Genomic DNA, 15,806 nt, shown 5'->3' with positions numbered 1-15,806 from the left:
CCGGGCTGGATAAAAAAAGAACCGGGCTGGATCAAAAAAGAACCGGGCGGCCCATTAAAATTGCTTAGCCGAGGTCCTGGAAGCCTAACACGGCGTGATCTTGTGCAAAAAGCCGCTCCCGAGCTCCAGCTGGAAGTGTAAAAAGAACCGGGCTGGATAAAAAAAGAACCGGGCTGGATCAAAAAAAGAACCGGGCGACCCGTTAAAATTGCTTAGCCGAGGTCCTGGAAGCCTAACCCGGCGTGATCTTGTGCAAAAAGCCGCTGCTGAGCTCCAGCTGGAAGTGTAAAAAGAACCGGGCTGGATAAAAAAAGAATTAAAATTGCTTAGCCGAGGTCCTGGAAGCCTAACACGGCGTGATCTTGTGCAAAAAGCAGCTCCCGAGCTCCAGCTGGAAGTGTAAAAAGAACCAGGCTGGATAAAAAAAAGAACCGGGCTGGATCAAAAAAGAACCGGGCGACCCGTTAAAATTGCTTAGCCGAGGTCCTGGAAGCCTAACCCGGCGTGATCTTGTGCAAATAGCCGCTGCCGAGCTCCAGCTGGAAGTGTGAAAAGAACCGGGCTGGATAAAAAAAAGAACCGGGCTGGATCAAAAAAGAACCGGGCGACCCGTTAAAATTGCTTAGCCGAGGTCCTGGAAGCCTAACCCGGCGTGATCTTGTGCAAATAGCCGCTGCCGAGCTCCAGCTGGAAGTGTGAAAAGAACCGGGCTGGATAAAAAAAAGAACCGGGCTGGATCAAAAAAGAACCGGGCGACCCGTTAAAATTGCTTAGCCGAGGTCCTGGAAGCCTAACCCGGCGTGATCTTGTGCAAATAGCCGCTGCCGAGCTCCAGCTGGAAGTGTGAAAAGAACCGGGCTGGATAAAAAAAAGAACCGGGCTGGATCAAAAAAGAACCGGGCGACCCGTTAAAATTGCTTAGCCGAGGTCCTGGAAGCCTAACCCGGCGTGATCTTGTGCAAATAGCCGCTGCCGAGCTCCAGCTGGAAGTGTGAAAAGAACCGGGCTGGATAAAAAAAAGAACCGGGCTGGATCAAAAAAGAACCGGGCGACCCGTTAAAATTGCTTAGCCGAGGTCCTGGAAGCCTAACACGGCGTGATCTTGTGCAAAAAGCCGCTCCCGAGCTCCAGCTGGAAGTGTGAAAAGAACCGGGCTGGATAAAAAAAAGAACCGGGCTGGATCAAAAAAGAACCGGGCGACCCGTTAAAATTGCTTAGCCGAGGTCCTGGAAGCCTAACCCGGCGTGATCTTGTGCAAATAGCCGCTGCCGAGCTCCAGCTGGAAGTGTGAAAAGAACCGGGCTGGATAAAAAAAAGAACCGGGCTGGATCAAAAAAGAACCGGGCGACCCGTTAAAATTGCTTAGCCGAGGTCCTGGAAGCCTAACACGGCGTGATCTTGTGCAAAAAGCCGCTCCCGAGCTCCAGCTGGAAGTGTAAAAAGAACCGGGCTGGATAAAAAAAGAACCGGGCTGGATCAAAAAAAGAACCGGGCGACCCGTTAAAATTGCTTAGCCGAGGTCCTGGAAGCCTAACCCGGCGTGATCTTGTGCAAATAGCCGCTGCCGAGCTCCAGCTGGAAGTGTGAAAAGAACCGGGCTGGATAAAAAAAAGAACCGGGCTGGATCAAAAAAGAACCGGGCGACCCGTTAAAATTGCTTAGCCGAGGTCCTGGAAGCCTAACACGGCGTGTTCTTGTGCAAAAAGCCGCTCCCGAGCTCCAGCTGGAAGTGTAAAAAGAACCAGGCTGGATAAAAAAAAGAACCGGGCTGGATCAAAAAAGAACCGGGCGACCCGTTAAAATTGCTTAGCCGAGGTCCTGGAAGCCTAACACGGCGTGATCTTGTGCAAAAAGCCGCTCCCGAGCTCCAGCTGGAAGTGTAAAAAGAACCGGGCTGGATAAAAAAAGAACCGGGCTGGATAAAAAAAAGAACCGGGCGACCCGTTAAAATTGCTTAGCCGAGGTCCTGGAAGCCTAACACGGCGTGTTCTTGTGCAAAAAGCCGCTCCCGAGCTCCAGCTGGAAGTGTAAAAAGAACCAGGCTGGATAAAAAAAAGAACCGGGCTGGATCAAAAAAGAACCGGGCGACCCGTTAAAATTGCTTAGCCGAGGTCCTGGAAGCCTAACCCGGCGTGATCTTGTGCAAATAGCCGCTGCCGAGCTCCAGCTGGAAGTGTGAAAAGAACCGGGCTGGATAAAAAAAAGAACCGGGCTGGATCAAAAAAGAACCGGGCGACCCGTTAAAATTGCTTAGCCGAGGTCCTGGAAGCCTAACACGGCGTGATCTTGTGCAAAAAGCCGCTCCCGAGCTCCAGCTGGAAGTGTAAAAAGAACCGGGCTGGATAAAAAAAGAACCGGGCTGGATCAAAAAAAGAACCGGGCGACCCGTTAAAATTGCTTAGCCGAGGTCCTGGAAGCCTAACCCGGCGTGATCTTGTGCAAATAGCCGCTGCCGAGCTCCAGCTGGAAGTGTGAAAAGAACCGGGCTGGATAAAAAAAAGAACCGGGCTGGATCAAAAAAGAACCGGGCGACCCGTTAAAATTGCTTAGCCGAGGTCCTGGAAGCCTAACACGGCGTGTTCTTGTGCAAAAAGCCGCTCCCGAGCTCCAGCTGGAAGTGTAAAAAGAACCAGGCTGGATAAAAAAAAGAACCGGGCTGGATCAAAAAAGAACCGGGCGACCCGTTAAAATTGCTTAGCCGAGGTCCTGGAAGCCTAACACGGCGTGATCTTGTGCAAAAAGCCGCTCCCGAGCTCCAGCTGGAAGTGTAAAAAGAACCGGGCTGGATAAAAAAAGAACCGGGCTGGATAAAAAAAAGAACCGGGCGACCCGTTAAAATTGCTTAGCCGAGGTCCTGGAAGCCTAACACGGCGTGTTCTTGTGCAAAAAGCCGCTCCCGAGCTCCAGCTGGAAGTGTAAAAAGAACCAGGCTGGATAAAAAAAAGAACCGGGCTGGATCAAAAAAGAACCGGGCGACCCGTTAAAATTGCTTAGCCGAGGTCCTGGAAGCCTAACACGGCGTGATCTTGTGCAAAAAGCCGCTCCCGAGCTCCAGCTGGAAGTGTAAAAAGAACCGGGCTGGATAAAAAAAAGAACCGGGCGGCCCGTTAAAATTGCTTAGCCGAGGTCCTGGAAGCCTAACCCGGCGTGATCTTGTGCAAATAGCCGCTGCCGAGCTCCAGCTGGAAGTGTGAAAAAAACCGGGCTGGATAAAAAAAAGAACCGGGCTGGATCAAAAAAGAACCGGGCGACCCGTTAAAATTGCTTAGCCGAGGTCCTGGAAGCCTAACACGGCGTGATCTTGTGCAAAAAGCCGCTCCCGAGCTCCAGCTGGAAGTGTAAAAAGAACCGGGCTGGATAAAAAAAGAACCGGGCTGGATAAAAAAAAGAACCGGGCGACCCGTTAAAATTGCTTAGCCGAGGTCCTGGAAGCCTAACACGGCGTGTTCTTGTGCAAAAAGCCGCTCCCGAGCTCCAGCTGGAAGTGTAAAAAGAACCAGGCTGGATAAAAAAAAGAACCGGGCTGGATCAAAAAAGAACCGGGCGACCCGTTAAAATTGCTTAGCCGAGGTCCTGGAAGCCTAACCCGGCGTGATCTTGTGCAAATAGCCGCTGCCGAGCTCCAGCTGGAAGTGTGAAAAGAACCGGGCTGGATAAAAAAAAGAACCGGGCTGGATCAAAAAAGAACCGGGCGACCCGTTAAAATTGCTTAGCCGAGGTCCTGGAAGCCTAACACGGCGTGATCTTGTGCAAAAAGCCGCTCCCGAGCTCCAGCTGGAAGTGTAAAAAGAACCGGGCTGGATAAAAAAAGAACCGGGCTGGATCAAAAAAAGAACCGGGCGACCCGTTAAAATTGCTTAGCCGAGGTCCTGGAAGCCTAACCCGGCGTGATCTTGTGCAAATAGCCGCTGCCGAGCTCCAGCTGGAAGTGTGAAAAGAACCGGGCTGGATAAAAAAAAGAACCGGGCTGGATCAAAAAAGAACCGGGCGACCCGTTAAAATTGCTTAGCCGAGGTCCTGGAAGCCTAACACGGCGTGTTCTTGTGCAAAAAGCCGCTCCCGAGCTCCAGCTGGAAGTGTAAAAAGAACCAGGCTGGATAAAAAAAAGAACCGGGCTGGATCAAAAAAGAACCGGGCGACCCGTTAAAATTGCTTAGCCGAGGTCCTGGAAGCCTAACACGGCGTGATCTTGTGCAAAAAGCCGCTCCCGAGCTCCAGCTGGAAGTGTAAAAAGAACCGGGCTGGATAAAAAAAGAACCGGGCTGGATAAAAAAAAGAACCGGGCGACCCGTTAAAATTGCTTAGCCGAGGTCCTGGAAGCCTAACACGGCGTGTTCTTGTGCAAAAAGCCGCTCCCGAGCTCCAGCTGGAAGTGTAAAAAGAACCAGGCTGGATAAAAAAAAGAACCGGGCTGGATCAAAAAAGAACCGGGCGACCCGTTAAAATTGCTTAGCCGAGGTCCTGGAAGCCTAACACGGCGTGATCTTGTGCAAAAAGCCGCTCCCGAGCTCCAGCTGGAAGTGTAAAAAGAACCGGGCTGGATAAAAAAAAGAACCGGGCGGCCCGTTAAAATTGCTTAGCCGAGGTCCTGGAAGCCTAACCCGGCGTGATCTTGTGCAAATAGCCGCTGCCGAGCTCCAGCTGGAAGTGTGAAAAGAACCGGGCTGGATAAAAAAAAGAACCGGGCTGGATCAAAAAAGAACCGGGCGACCCGTTAAAATTGCTTAGCCGAGGTCCTGGAAGCCTAACACGGCGTGATCTTGTGCAAAAAGCCGCTCCCGAGCTCCAGCTGGAAGTGTAAAAAGAACCGGGCTGGATAAAAAAAGAACCGGGCTGGATCAAAAAAAGAACCGGGCGACCCGTTAAAATTGCTTAGCCGAGGTCCTGGAAGCCTAACCCGGCGTGATCTTGTGCAAATAGCCGCTGCCGAGCTCCAGCTGGAAGTGTGAAAAGAACCGGGCTGGATAAAAAAAAGAACCGGGCTGGATCAAAAAAGAACCGGGCGACCCGTTAAAATTGCTTAGCCGAGGTCCTGGAAGCCTAACACGGCGTGTTCTTGTGCAAAAAGCCGCTCCCGAGCTCCAGCTGGAAGTGTAAAAAGAACCAGGCTGGATAAAAAAAAGAACCGGGCTGGATCAAAAAAGAACCGGGCGACCCGTTAAAATTGCTTAGCCGAGGTCCTGGAAGCCTAACACGGCGTGATCTTGCCCGAAAGTCTCCCTCTATACTTCCATTTTAGGTACCAGGGGCTCATAGTGTACTTGGTCCCCCTAGTCAGTGTACTCATCCAGTTACCCCCCGTTTTCCAAAACACCATCGGCACGTATAAGGGGGGGACTCCTGAGAGAGATGAGGTATATGGCAGCGCAACACCAATCCGCTCCGCGCTGGTTCCCATGTCGGCTACGGATGAATAAAACCAGCCTGTCCCCCCTGGAGCTCACGAGACACGGAATTTTTTCTAAGTGCCAACGGCTCTTCCGAGCAAACGTGTCCGCTCCGGCTGGTTCCCCCGTCGGCCTCGAATGACGAAAAATGCCGGTCTCCGCCCGGAGCTCATGACAAACGAAAAATTTTCTAAGTGCCAACGGCACTAGCGAGCGAATGTGTCCGCTCGGCGCTGGTTCCCGGGTCGAACCCGGAAGACGAAAAACGCCGGTCCTCGCCCGGAGCTCATGACAAACGAAAAATTTTCTAAGTGCCAACGGCACTAGCGAGCGAATGTGTCCGCTCGGCGCTGGTTCCCGGGTCGAACCCGGAAGACGAAAAACGCCGCTCTCCGCCCGGAGCTCATGACAAACGAAAAATTTTCTAAGTGCCAACGGCACTAGCGAGCGAATGTGTCCGCTCGGCGCTGGTTCCCGGGTCGAACCCGGAAGACGAAAAACGCCGGTCCTCGCCCGGAGCTCATGACAAACGAAAAATTTTCTAAGTGCCAACGGCACTAGCGAGCGAATGTGTCCGCTCGGCGCTGGTTCCCGGGTCGAACCCGGAAGACGAAAAACGCCGCTCTCCGCCCGGAGCTCATGACAAACGAAAAATTTTCTAAGTGCCAACGGCACTAGCGAGCGAATGTGTCCGCTCGGCGCTGGTTCCCGGGTCGAACCCGGAAGACGAAAAACGCCGGTCCTCGCCCGGAGCTCATGACAAACGAAAAATTTTCTAAGTGCCAACGGCACTAGCGAGCGAATGTGTCCGCTCGGCGCTGGTTCCCGGGTCGAACCCGGAAGACGAAAAACGCCGGTCCTCGCCCGGAGCTCATGACAAACGAAAAATTTTCTAAGTGCCAACGGCACTAGCGAGCGAATGTGTCCGCTCGGCGCTGGTTCCCGGGTCGAACCCGGAAGACGAAAAACGCCGCTCTCCGCCCGGAGCTCATGACAAACGAAAAATTTTCTAAGTGCCAACGGCACTAGCGAGCGAATGTGTCCGCTCGGCGCTGGTTCCCGGGTCGAACCCGGAAGACGAAAAACGCCGGTCCTCGCCCGGAGCTCATGACAAACGAAAAATTTTCTAAGTGCCAACGGCACTAGCGAGCGAATGTGTCCGCTCGGCGCTGGTTCCCGGGTCGAACCCGGAAGACGAAAAACGCCGGTCTCCGCCCGGAGCTCATGACAAACGAAAAATTTTCTAAGTGCCAACGGCACTAGCGAGCGAATGTGTCCGCTCGGCGCTGGTTCCCGGGTCGGACCCGGAAGACGAAAAACGCCGGTCTCCGCCCGGAGCTCATGACAAACGAAAAATTTTCTAAGTGCCAACGGCACTAGCGAGCGAATGTGTCCGCTCGGCGCTGGTTCCCGGGTCGAACCCGGAAGACGAAAAACGCCGGTCTCCGCCCGGAGCTCATGACAAACGAAAAATTTTCTAAGTGCCAACGGCACTAGCGAGCGAATGTGTCCGCTCGGCGCTGGTTCCCGGGTCGAACCCGGAAGACGAAAAACGCCGGTCTCCGCCCGGAGCTCATGACAAACGAAAAATTTTCTAAGTGCCAACGGCACTAGCGAGCGAATGTGTCCGCTCGGCGCTGGTTCCCGGGTCGGACCCGGAAGACGAAAAACGCCGGTCCTCGCCTGGAGGTCCCAGCAAAATCGGCGAAAAAACGACTAAGTGTCAACTTTCGAAAAAACGGCTAAGTGTCGACTTTCGAAAAAACGGCTAAGTGTCAACTTTCGAAAAAACGGCTAAGTGTCAACTTTCGAAAAAACGACTAAGTGCCCACGGCTCTGCGGGGCTTGTGAGTCCGCCCCGCGCCGGTTCGGCGGTCGGCCTCAAAAAGCAAAAAATCAGCCTCTCTCCCTGGAGCTCACCAAAAATTTGTCGAAATTTTTCTAAGTTCTCCTCGAGGTACCAGGGGGTGAGGTACCCGGGCTAAGGTGCAGTACCTTTTTTGGTCTTCAGGTGCGCCAGAGTACAATGAAATGGTCCCAGTAGTCAGTGTACTCATCGACTTTCCCCCCGTTTTCCAAAGCACCTCGTTTACGAGTATGGAGGAGATGGTGCTGGTCTCCCCACGGCGTCGGACACGCCGTCCTCGACAGCACAAGGTCGGATAGAAGACCTGGAAAGCGCCGTGGCACGCGCTGGAGGTGGGCACTTTGGCGAAAAAACGACTAAGTGTCAACTTTCGAAAAAACGACTAAGTGTCAACTTTCGAAAAAACGGCTAAGTGTCAACTTTCGAAAAAACGACTAAGTGTCACCTCTCTGAAAAAATGGCAAAGTGTCGCCTCTCTGAAAATTTTCTAAGTGCCCACGGCTCTGCGGGCTCGTGCATCCGAGCCGCGCCGGTTCTGCAACCGGCCTAGAATGACGAAAAATAACGGTCTCCTCCTGGAGCTCACAGCCAATTGTGGCGAAAAAGTGGCAAAGTGCCCACGGCTCTGCGGGCTCGTGCATCCGACCCGCGCCGGTTCTGCAGCCGGCCTAGAATGACGAAAAATAACGGTCTCCTCCTGGAGCTCACAGCCAACTTGGCAAAAAGTTTCTAAGTGCCCACGGCCCTGCCGAGCTTTGGCGTCCGCCCAGCGCCGGTTCCGCAGTCGGCCTCGAATGACGAAAAATAACGGTCTCCTCCTGGAGCTCACAGCCAACTTGGCAAAAAGTTTCTAAGTGCCCACGGCCCTGCCGAGCTTTGGCGTCCGCCCAGCGCCGGTTCCGCAGTCGGCCTCGAATGACGAAAAATAACGGTCTCCTCCTGGAGCTCACAGCCAACTTGGCAAAAAGTTTCTAAGTGCCCACGGCCCTGCCGAGCTTTGGCGTCCGCTCAGCGCCGGTTCCGCAGTCGGCCTCGAATGACGAAAAATAACGGTCTCCTCCTGGAGCTCACAGCCAACTTGGCAAAAAGTTTCTAAGTGCCCACGGCCCTGCCGAGCTTTGGCGTCCGCTCAGCGCCGGTTCCGCAGTCGGCCTCGAATGACGAAAAATAACGGTCTCCTCCTGGAGCTCACAGCCAACTTGGCAAAAAGTGGCAAAGTGCCCACGGCTCTGCGGGCTCGTGCATCCGACCCGCGCCGGTTCTGCAGCCGGCCTAGAATGACGAAAAATAACGGTCTCCTCCTGGAGCTCACAGCCAACTTGGCAAAAAGTTTCTAAGTGCCCACGGCCCTGCCGAGCTTTGGCGTCCGCCCAGCGCCGGTTCCGCAGTCGGCCTCGAATGACGAAAAATAACGGTCTCCTCCTGGAGCTCACAGCCAACTTGGCAAAAAGTTTCTAAGTGCCCACGGCCCTGCCGAGCTTTGGCGTCCGCCCAGCGCCGGTTCCGCAGTCGGCCTCGAATGACGAAAAATAACGGTCTCCTCCTGGAGCTCACAGCCAACTTGGCAAAAAGTTTCTAAGTGCCCACGGCCCTGCCGAGCTTTGGCGTCCGCCCAGCGCCGGTTCCGCAGTCGGCCTCGAATGACGAAAAATAACGGTCTCCTCCTGGAGCTCACAGCCAACTTGGCAAAAAGTTTCTAAGTGCCCACGGCCCTGCCGAGCTTTGGCGTCCGCTCAGCGCCGGTTCCGCAGTCGGCCTCGAATGACGAAAAATAACGGTCTCCTCCTGGAGCTCACAGCCAACTTGGCAAAAAGTTTCTAAGTGCCCACGGCCCTGCCGAGCTTTGGCGTCCGCTCAGCGCCGGTTCCGCAGTCGGCCTCGAATGACGAAAAATAACGGTCTCCTCCTGGAGCTCACAGCCAACTTGGCAAAAAGTGGCAAAGTGCCCACGGCTCTGCGGGCTCGTGCATCCGACCCGCGCCGGTTCTGCAGCCGGCCTAGAATGACGAAAAATAACGGTCTCCTCCTGGAGCTCACAGCCAACTTGGCAAAAAGTTTCTAAGTGCCCACGGCCCTGCCGAGCTTTGGCGTCCGCCCAGCGCCGGTTCCGCAGTCGGCCTCGAATGACGAAAAATAACGGTCTCCTCCTGGAGCTCACAGCCAACTTGGCAAAAAGTTTCTAAGTGCCCACGGCCCTGCCGAGCTTTGGCGTCCGCCCAGCGCCGGTTCCGCAGTCGGCCTCGAATGACGAAAAATAACGGTCTCCTCCTGGAGCTCACAGCCAACTTGGCAAAAAGTTTCTAAGTGCCCACGGCCCTGCCGAGCTTTGGCGTCCGCCCAGCGCCGGTTCCGCAGTCGGCCTCGAATGACGAAAAATAACGGTCTCCTCCTGGAGCTCACAGCCAACTTGGCAAAAAGTTTCTAAGTGTCACATCTCTGAAAAAACGGCTAAGTGTCGACTTTCGAAAAAACGGCAAAGTGTCACATCTCTGAAAAAACGGCTAAGTGTCGACTTTCGAAAAAACGGCTAAGTGTCAACTTTCGAAAAAACGGCTAAGTGTCGCCTCTCTGAAAAAACGGCAAAGTGTCAACTTTCGAAAAAACGACAGAGTGTCGCCTCTCTGAAAAAACGACTAAGTGTCGACTCTGAGAAAATGGCAAAGTGCCCACGGCTCTGCGGGCTCGTGCATCCGACCCGCGCCGGTTCCCCAGCCGGCCTGAAATAAGGCAAAACCAGCCTCTCCGCCTGGAGCTCAGAGCCAACTTGGCGAATATTTTCTAAGTGCCCACGGCTCTGCGTGGCTACGGCGTCTGCCCAGCGCCGGTTCCTGGGTCGAACCCCGAGGACGAGGAATGCCGGTCTCCGCCTGGAGGTCCCAGCTTAATCGGCGAAAATTTTCTAAGTGCCCACGGCTCTGCCGGGCTCGTGCATCCGACCCGCGCCGGTTCCCCAGCCGGCCTGAAATAAGGCAAAACCAGGCTCTCCCCCTGGAGCTCAGAGCCAATTGTGGCGAAAAAACGACTAAGTGTCAACTTTCGAAAAAACGACTAAGTGTCAACTTTCCAAAAAAACGGCTAAGTGTCGACTTTCGAAAAAACGGCTAAGTGTCAACTTTCGAAAAAACGACTAAGTGTCGCCTCTGAAAAAACGACTAAGTGTCGCCTCTCTGAAAAAACGACTAAGTGCCCACGGCTCTGCGGGGCTTGTGAGTCCGCCCCGCGCCGGTTCGGCGGTCGGCCTCAAAAAGCGAAAAATCAGCCTCTCTCCCTGGAGCTCACCAAAAATTTGTCGAAATTTTTCTAAGTTCTCCTCGAGGTACCAGGGGGTGAGGTACCCGGGCTAAGGTGCAGTACCTTTTTTGGTCTTCAGGTGCGCCAGAGTACAATGAAATGGTCCCAGTAGTCAGTGTACTCATCGACTTTCCCCCCGTTTTCCAAAGCACCCCGTTTACGAGTATGGAGGAGATGGTGCTGGTCTCCCCACGGCGTCGGACACGCCGTCCTCGACAGCACAAGGTCGGATAGAAGACCTGAAAAGCGCCGTGGCACGCGCTGGAGGTGTCACTGTGGCGAAAAAGTGACTAAGTGTCAACTTTCGAAAAAACGGCTAAGTGTCAACTTTCGAAAAAACGGCTAAGTGTCAACTTTCGAAAAAACTGCTAAGTGTCAACTTTCGAAAAAACGACTAAGTGTCGCCTCTCTGAAAAAACGGCAAAGTGTCAACTTTCGAAAAAACGACTAAGTGTCAACTTTCGAAAAAACGACTAAGTGTCACCTCTCTGAAAAAATGGCAAAGTGTCAACTGCGAATGTGGTGGTGCATGGAAGGAAGTGGAGGACGGCCGCCTCCTTAAACACAGGCCGAAGAGGAGCGTCAGGGCCGGCTCCTTAAACACGGACCGAGTGTCGCCCTTAACACAGACCAAGCGGAGGACGGCCGCCTCCCTAAATACAGGCCGAACCGGAGCGCGAGGGCCGCTCCTTAAACACGGACCGAGTGTCGCCCTTAACACAGACCAAGGGGAGGACGGCCGCCTCCTTAAACACAGGCCGGAGAGGAGCGTCAGGGCCAGGCTCCTCAAACATGGACCGAGTGTCGCCCTTAACACAGACCAAGCGGAGGACGGCCGCCTCCCTAAATACAGGCCGAACCGGAGCGCGAGGGCCAGGCTCCTTAAACACGGACCGAGTGTCGCCCTTAACACAGACCAAGGGGAGGACGGCCGCCTCCTTAAACACAGGCCGGAGAGGAGCGTCAGGGCCAGGCTCCTCAAACATGGACCGAGTGTCGCCCTTAACACAGACCAAGGGGAGGACGGCCGCCTCCTTAAACACAGGCCGGAGAGGAGCGTCAGGGCCAGGCTCCTCAAACATGGACCGAGTGTCGCCCTTAACACAGACCAAGGGGAGGACGGCCGCCTCCTTAAACACAGGCCGGAGAGGAGCGTCAGGGCCAGGCTCCTCAAACATGGACCGAGTGTCGCCCTTAACACAGACCAAGGGGAGGACGGCCGCCTCCTTAAACACAGGCCGGAGAGGAGCGTCAGGGCCAGGCTCCTCAAACATGGACCGAGTGTCGCCCTTAACACAGACCAAGGGGAGGACGGCCGCCTCCTTAAACACAGGCCGGAGAGGAGCGTCAGGGCCAGGCTCCTCAAACATGGACCGAGTGTCGCCCTTAACACAGACCAAGGGGAGGACGGCCGCCTCCTTAAACACAGGCCGGAGAGGAGCGTCAGGGCCAGGCTCCTCAAACATGGACCGAGTGTCGCCCTTAACACAGACCAAGCGGAGGACGGCCGCCTCCCTAAATACAGGCCGAACCGGAGCGCGAGTGTCGCTCCTTAAACACGGACCGAGTGGAGGACGGCCGCCTCCTTAAACACAGGCCGAACAAAATGACACAAAGTGTCAACTGCGAATGTTGTCCATCCAAGGAAGGAGCGTGATGCCCGGCCGGCTCCTTAAACACAGGCCGAGAGTCGCCCCGGACGGTCCGCCTCGCGGCGCCCGTCTGCTCGGATAAAATGACACAAAGTGTCAACTACGAATGTTGTCCATCCAAGGAGGGAGCGTGATGCCCGGCCGGCTCCGAAAACACAGGCCGAGAGTCGCCCCGGACGGTCCGCCTCGCGGCGCCCGTCTGCTCGGATAAAATGACACAAAGTGTCAACTGCGAATGTTGTCCATCCAAGGAAGGAGCGTGATGCCCGGCCGGCTCCTTAAACACAGGCCGAGAGTCGCCCCGGACGGTCCGCCTCGCGGCGCCCGCCCGCTCGGATAAAATGACACAAAGTGTCAACTACGAATGTTGTCCATCCAAGGAGGGAGCTTGAGGCCCGGCCGGCTCCGAAAACACAGGCCGAGAGTCGCCCCGGACGGTCCGCCTCTCGAGGCGCCCGCCCGCTCGGATAAAATGACACAAAGTGTCAACTACGAATGTTGTCCATCCAAGGAGGGAGCGTGATGCCCGGCCGGCTCCGAAAACACAGGCCGAGAGTCGCCCCGGACGGTCCGCCTCTCGAGGCGCCCGTCTGCTCGGATAAAATGACACAAAGTGTCAACTGCGTCTGCTCGGATAAAATGACACAAAGTGTCAACTGCGAATGTTGTCCATCCAAGGAAGGAGCGTGATGCCCGGCCGGCTCCTTAAACACAGGCCGAGAGTCGCCCCGGACGGTCCGCCTCGCGGCGCCCGCCCGCTCGGATAAAATGACACAAAGTGTCAACTACGAATGTTGTCCATCCAAGGAAGGAGCGTGATGCCCGGCCGGCTCCTTAAACACAGGCCGAGAGTCGCCCCGGACGGTCGCCTCGCGGCGCCCGTCTGCTCGGATAAAATGACACAAAGTGTCAACTACGAATGTTGTCCATCCAAGGAGGGAGCGTGATGCCCGGCCGGCTCCGAAAACACAGGCCGAGAGTCGCCCCGGACGGTCCGCCTCGCGGCGCCCGTCTGCTCGGATAAAATGACACAAAGTGTCAACTGCGAATGTTGTCCATCCAAGGAAGGAGCGTGATGCCCGGCCGGCTCCTTAAACACAGGCCGAGAGTCGCCCCGGACGGTCCGCCTCGCGGCGCCCGCCCGCTCGGATAAAATGACACAAAGTGTCAACTACGAATGTTGTCCATCCAAGGAAGGAGCGTGATGCCCGGCCGGCTCCGAAAACACAGGCCGAGAGTCGCCCCGGACGGTCCGCCTCTCGAGGCGCCCGCCCGCTCGGATAAAATGACACAAAGTGTCAACTACGAATGTTGTCCATCCAAGGAGGGAGCGTGATGCCCGGCCGGCTCCGAAAACACAGGCCGAGAGTCGCCCCGGACGGTCCGCCTCGCGGCGCCCGCCCGCTCGGATAAAATGACACAAAGTGTCAACTACGAATGTTGTCCATCCAAGGAGGGAGCGTGAGGCCCGGCCGGCTCCGAAAACACAGGCCGAGAGTCGCCCCGGACGGTCCGCCTCTCGAGGCGCCCGCCCGCTCGGATAAAATGACACAAAGTGTCAACTACGAATGTTGTCCATCCAAGGAGGGAGCGTGATGCCCGGCCGGCTCCGAAAACACAGGCCGAGATTCGACCCCGGACGGGCCGTCTTCTCCCGGCGCCCGCCCGCGTACGCCCCCCATCCCCGGTCGCCCGTCTGCTCCCGGCGGGCCTCCGAGTACCCCCTCACCCAACTGACCGACTGGCACTCATGACCCGCCTTGGTAGGGCCCCCATCGGCCTCGGCTCGTCCGACGTCGGGTGGACGGTTCCTACCCACTGCGGGTCGCACTCTAGCGCCCCGGCCGCCGCGTGAGCGTGCGCTCCCCGCGCCGCCCCGCAGGCCCCGGCGCGACCGTACTGCGGCGAGACCGAGACGACCCGGTTTGGCATCCATCCCACCTAGCCACGATCCACGGAGGCCGAGCGAGCGGCTGAGTGTCGGGCGCCGCGCGTGCGAGCGTCCGCCGGCCGCGCCGGTCCTTCCGCGAATGTCGTTTCTCAAACCCTCCGGCTTGATAGCGGCGGCACCACGGGAAGCCGTCCACACACACCGTCCGACCTCTATCCGAAAAGCCTTCCCGACCAACCGCGGTCGCGGGGGCGTCTGTCGCTCCGCATCGGGGGGGCGTATGGCTTCCGCGCTACGCGCTGCGGGCTCGGGGGGGCCGCAACGGCTGAGTCTGACTCGGCCGGGGCGCAGCTTCCCTCCCGGCAGTCAGCAATAGTGCCGATCGCGCCTGCCACCAGCCCCCTCCCCGACGGGTTCGTCGGCGCCGGCTGGCCGCCGTCCGCCTTCGTTCCCCGAGGGTTCCCAACCAGCGCCGATCCAACTCCGCATCCTGGCCGCACGCAGTGCGTGCCTCGCGCGGGTAAGTCGCCGGCGCAGCGCCGCAGCTCCCGACCCCCGCGTACGGGAATAGTTGAGGGCCTCAGCGGGCCGCACCGACCGAGTCCGACTCGGGCCGGGGCGCAGATTCCCGCTTGGGTGACCGAACGTTCTCTGCTCGGGCCGGAGGGCCGACGCCCGTCCCCCCCCGTCGTCCCCCACGGACCGCCTCCGAGGCCACTTCGCACGGCTCATCCTCGGCTCCCTACCAATGCTTAATCGATGGGGCCGCCCGGCCGGATTCGCGCCACCCTGTCCACCGCGAGTCTCCCCAGACTAACCCGAGTTACCGCCCAGCTCGCCTAACCTTGCACTCGCTCTGCCAAACGGTCGTGTAGTCGGCGGGCCGTCCTACGGGTCGCCCTCCCTCCCCAAACGCGCGGCGGGATAGCGGCAAGGCGGCGGCGGCGGCCAGCGGCGTCGGGGCGCTCGCACCGGAGAAGAGGCGTCTTACGAGGCCGGGCGCAGCTCCCTCTCGTTTACTTGCTGAGTAGCGGCGCTCGAAGGTTCCGCGGCGAGCGCGGCTCATCCCATTGAATGTCCCTGCACCAGGCTCCATCGAAGGGCCGCCCGGCCGGATTCGCACCCCCCTGTCCACCGCGAAGTCCCCTCGACTAACCCGAGTTACCGCCCAGTTCGCCTAACCTTGCATCGCCCCGCCAAACGAGCGAGTTGTCGGCCGTCCTGCGGGTCGCCACCGGCCCCAAACGTGCGGAGGGATAGCGGCAAGGCGGCGGCGGCGGCCAGCGGCGTCGGGGTCGACCTAGCACCGGAGAAGAGGTGTCTTACGAGGCCGGGCGCAGCTCCTCTCGTTTAGGGGTCCGCGAGGGTCGCATTCGAGGTTCCGCGTCCTCGGCTTCGGCTGCGCCGGGTCCAGCCCGATCCATCTCACCCCGCGGCAGCGTCAGACCACCTAGAGCCCCCGCGAACCGCGGCCGGCGTCCGGAAAACAGTCGCGCGAGCCCCCGCTCCGGCGGGCCGGCGAGCGAGAGGCGCTACCCAGCCACCCTCTCTCCTACCTGGTTGATCCTGCCAGTAGCATATGCTTGTCTCAAAGATTAAGCCATGCAAGTCTAAGTGCACACGGCCCGTACAGCGAAACTGCGAATGGCTCATTAAATCAGTTATGGTTCCTTTGATCGCTCCTCAGTTACTTGGATAACTGTGGCAATTCTAGAGCT

General features: G+C 57.2%; 1 non-coding gene across 1 annotated transcript in view; it reads left to right on the top strand.

Moving 5' to 3' along the window:
- Positions 1 to 15,641: 15,641 nt before the first annotated feature.
- Positions 15,642 to 15,806, top strand: part of LOC147037991 (18S ribosomal RNA) — a 1,907-nt gene continuing 1,742 nt past the window's right edge. The window contains exon 1 of the ribosomal RNA XR_015064201.1: positions 15,642 to 15,806. This exon is cut by the window's right edge and continues 1,742 nt beyond it. This is a non-coding gene — a ribosomal RNA (18S ribosomal RNA).

Source organism: Syngnathus leptorhynchus, unplaced genomic scaffold, assembly GCF_054491065.1.
Source record: "Syngnathus leptorhynchus isolate UIUO unplaced genomic scaffold, UIUO_Slep HiC_scaffold_100, whole genome shotgun sequence".
Lineage (NCBI taxonomy): Eukaryota > Metazoa > Chordata > Actinopteri > Syngnathiformes > Syngnathidae > Syngnathus > Syngnathus leptorhynchus.
This window is presented reverse-complemented; position numbering and strand designations above follow the sequence as displayed.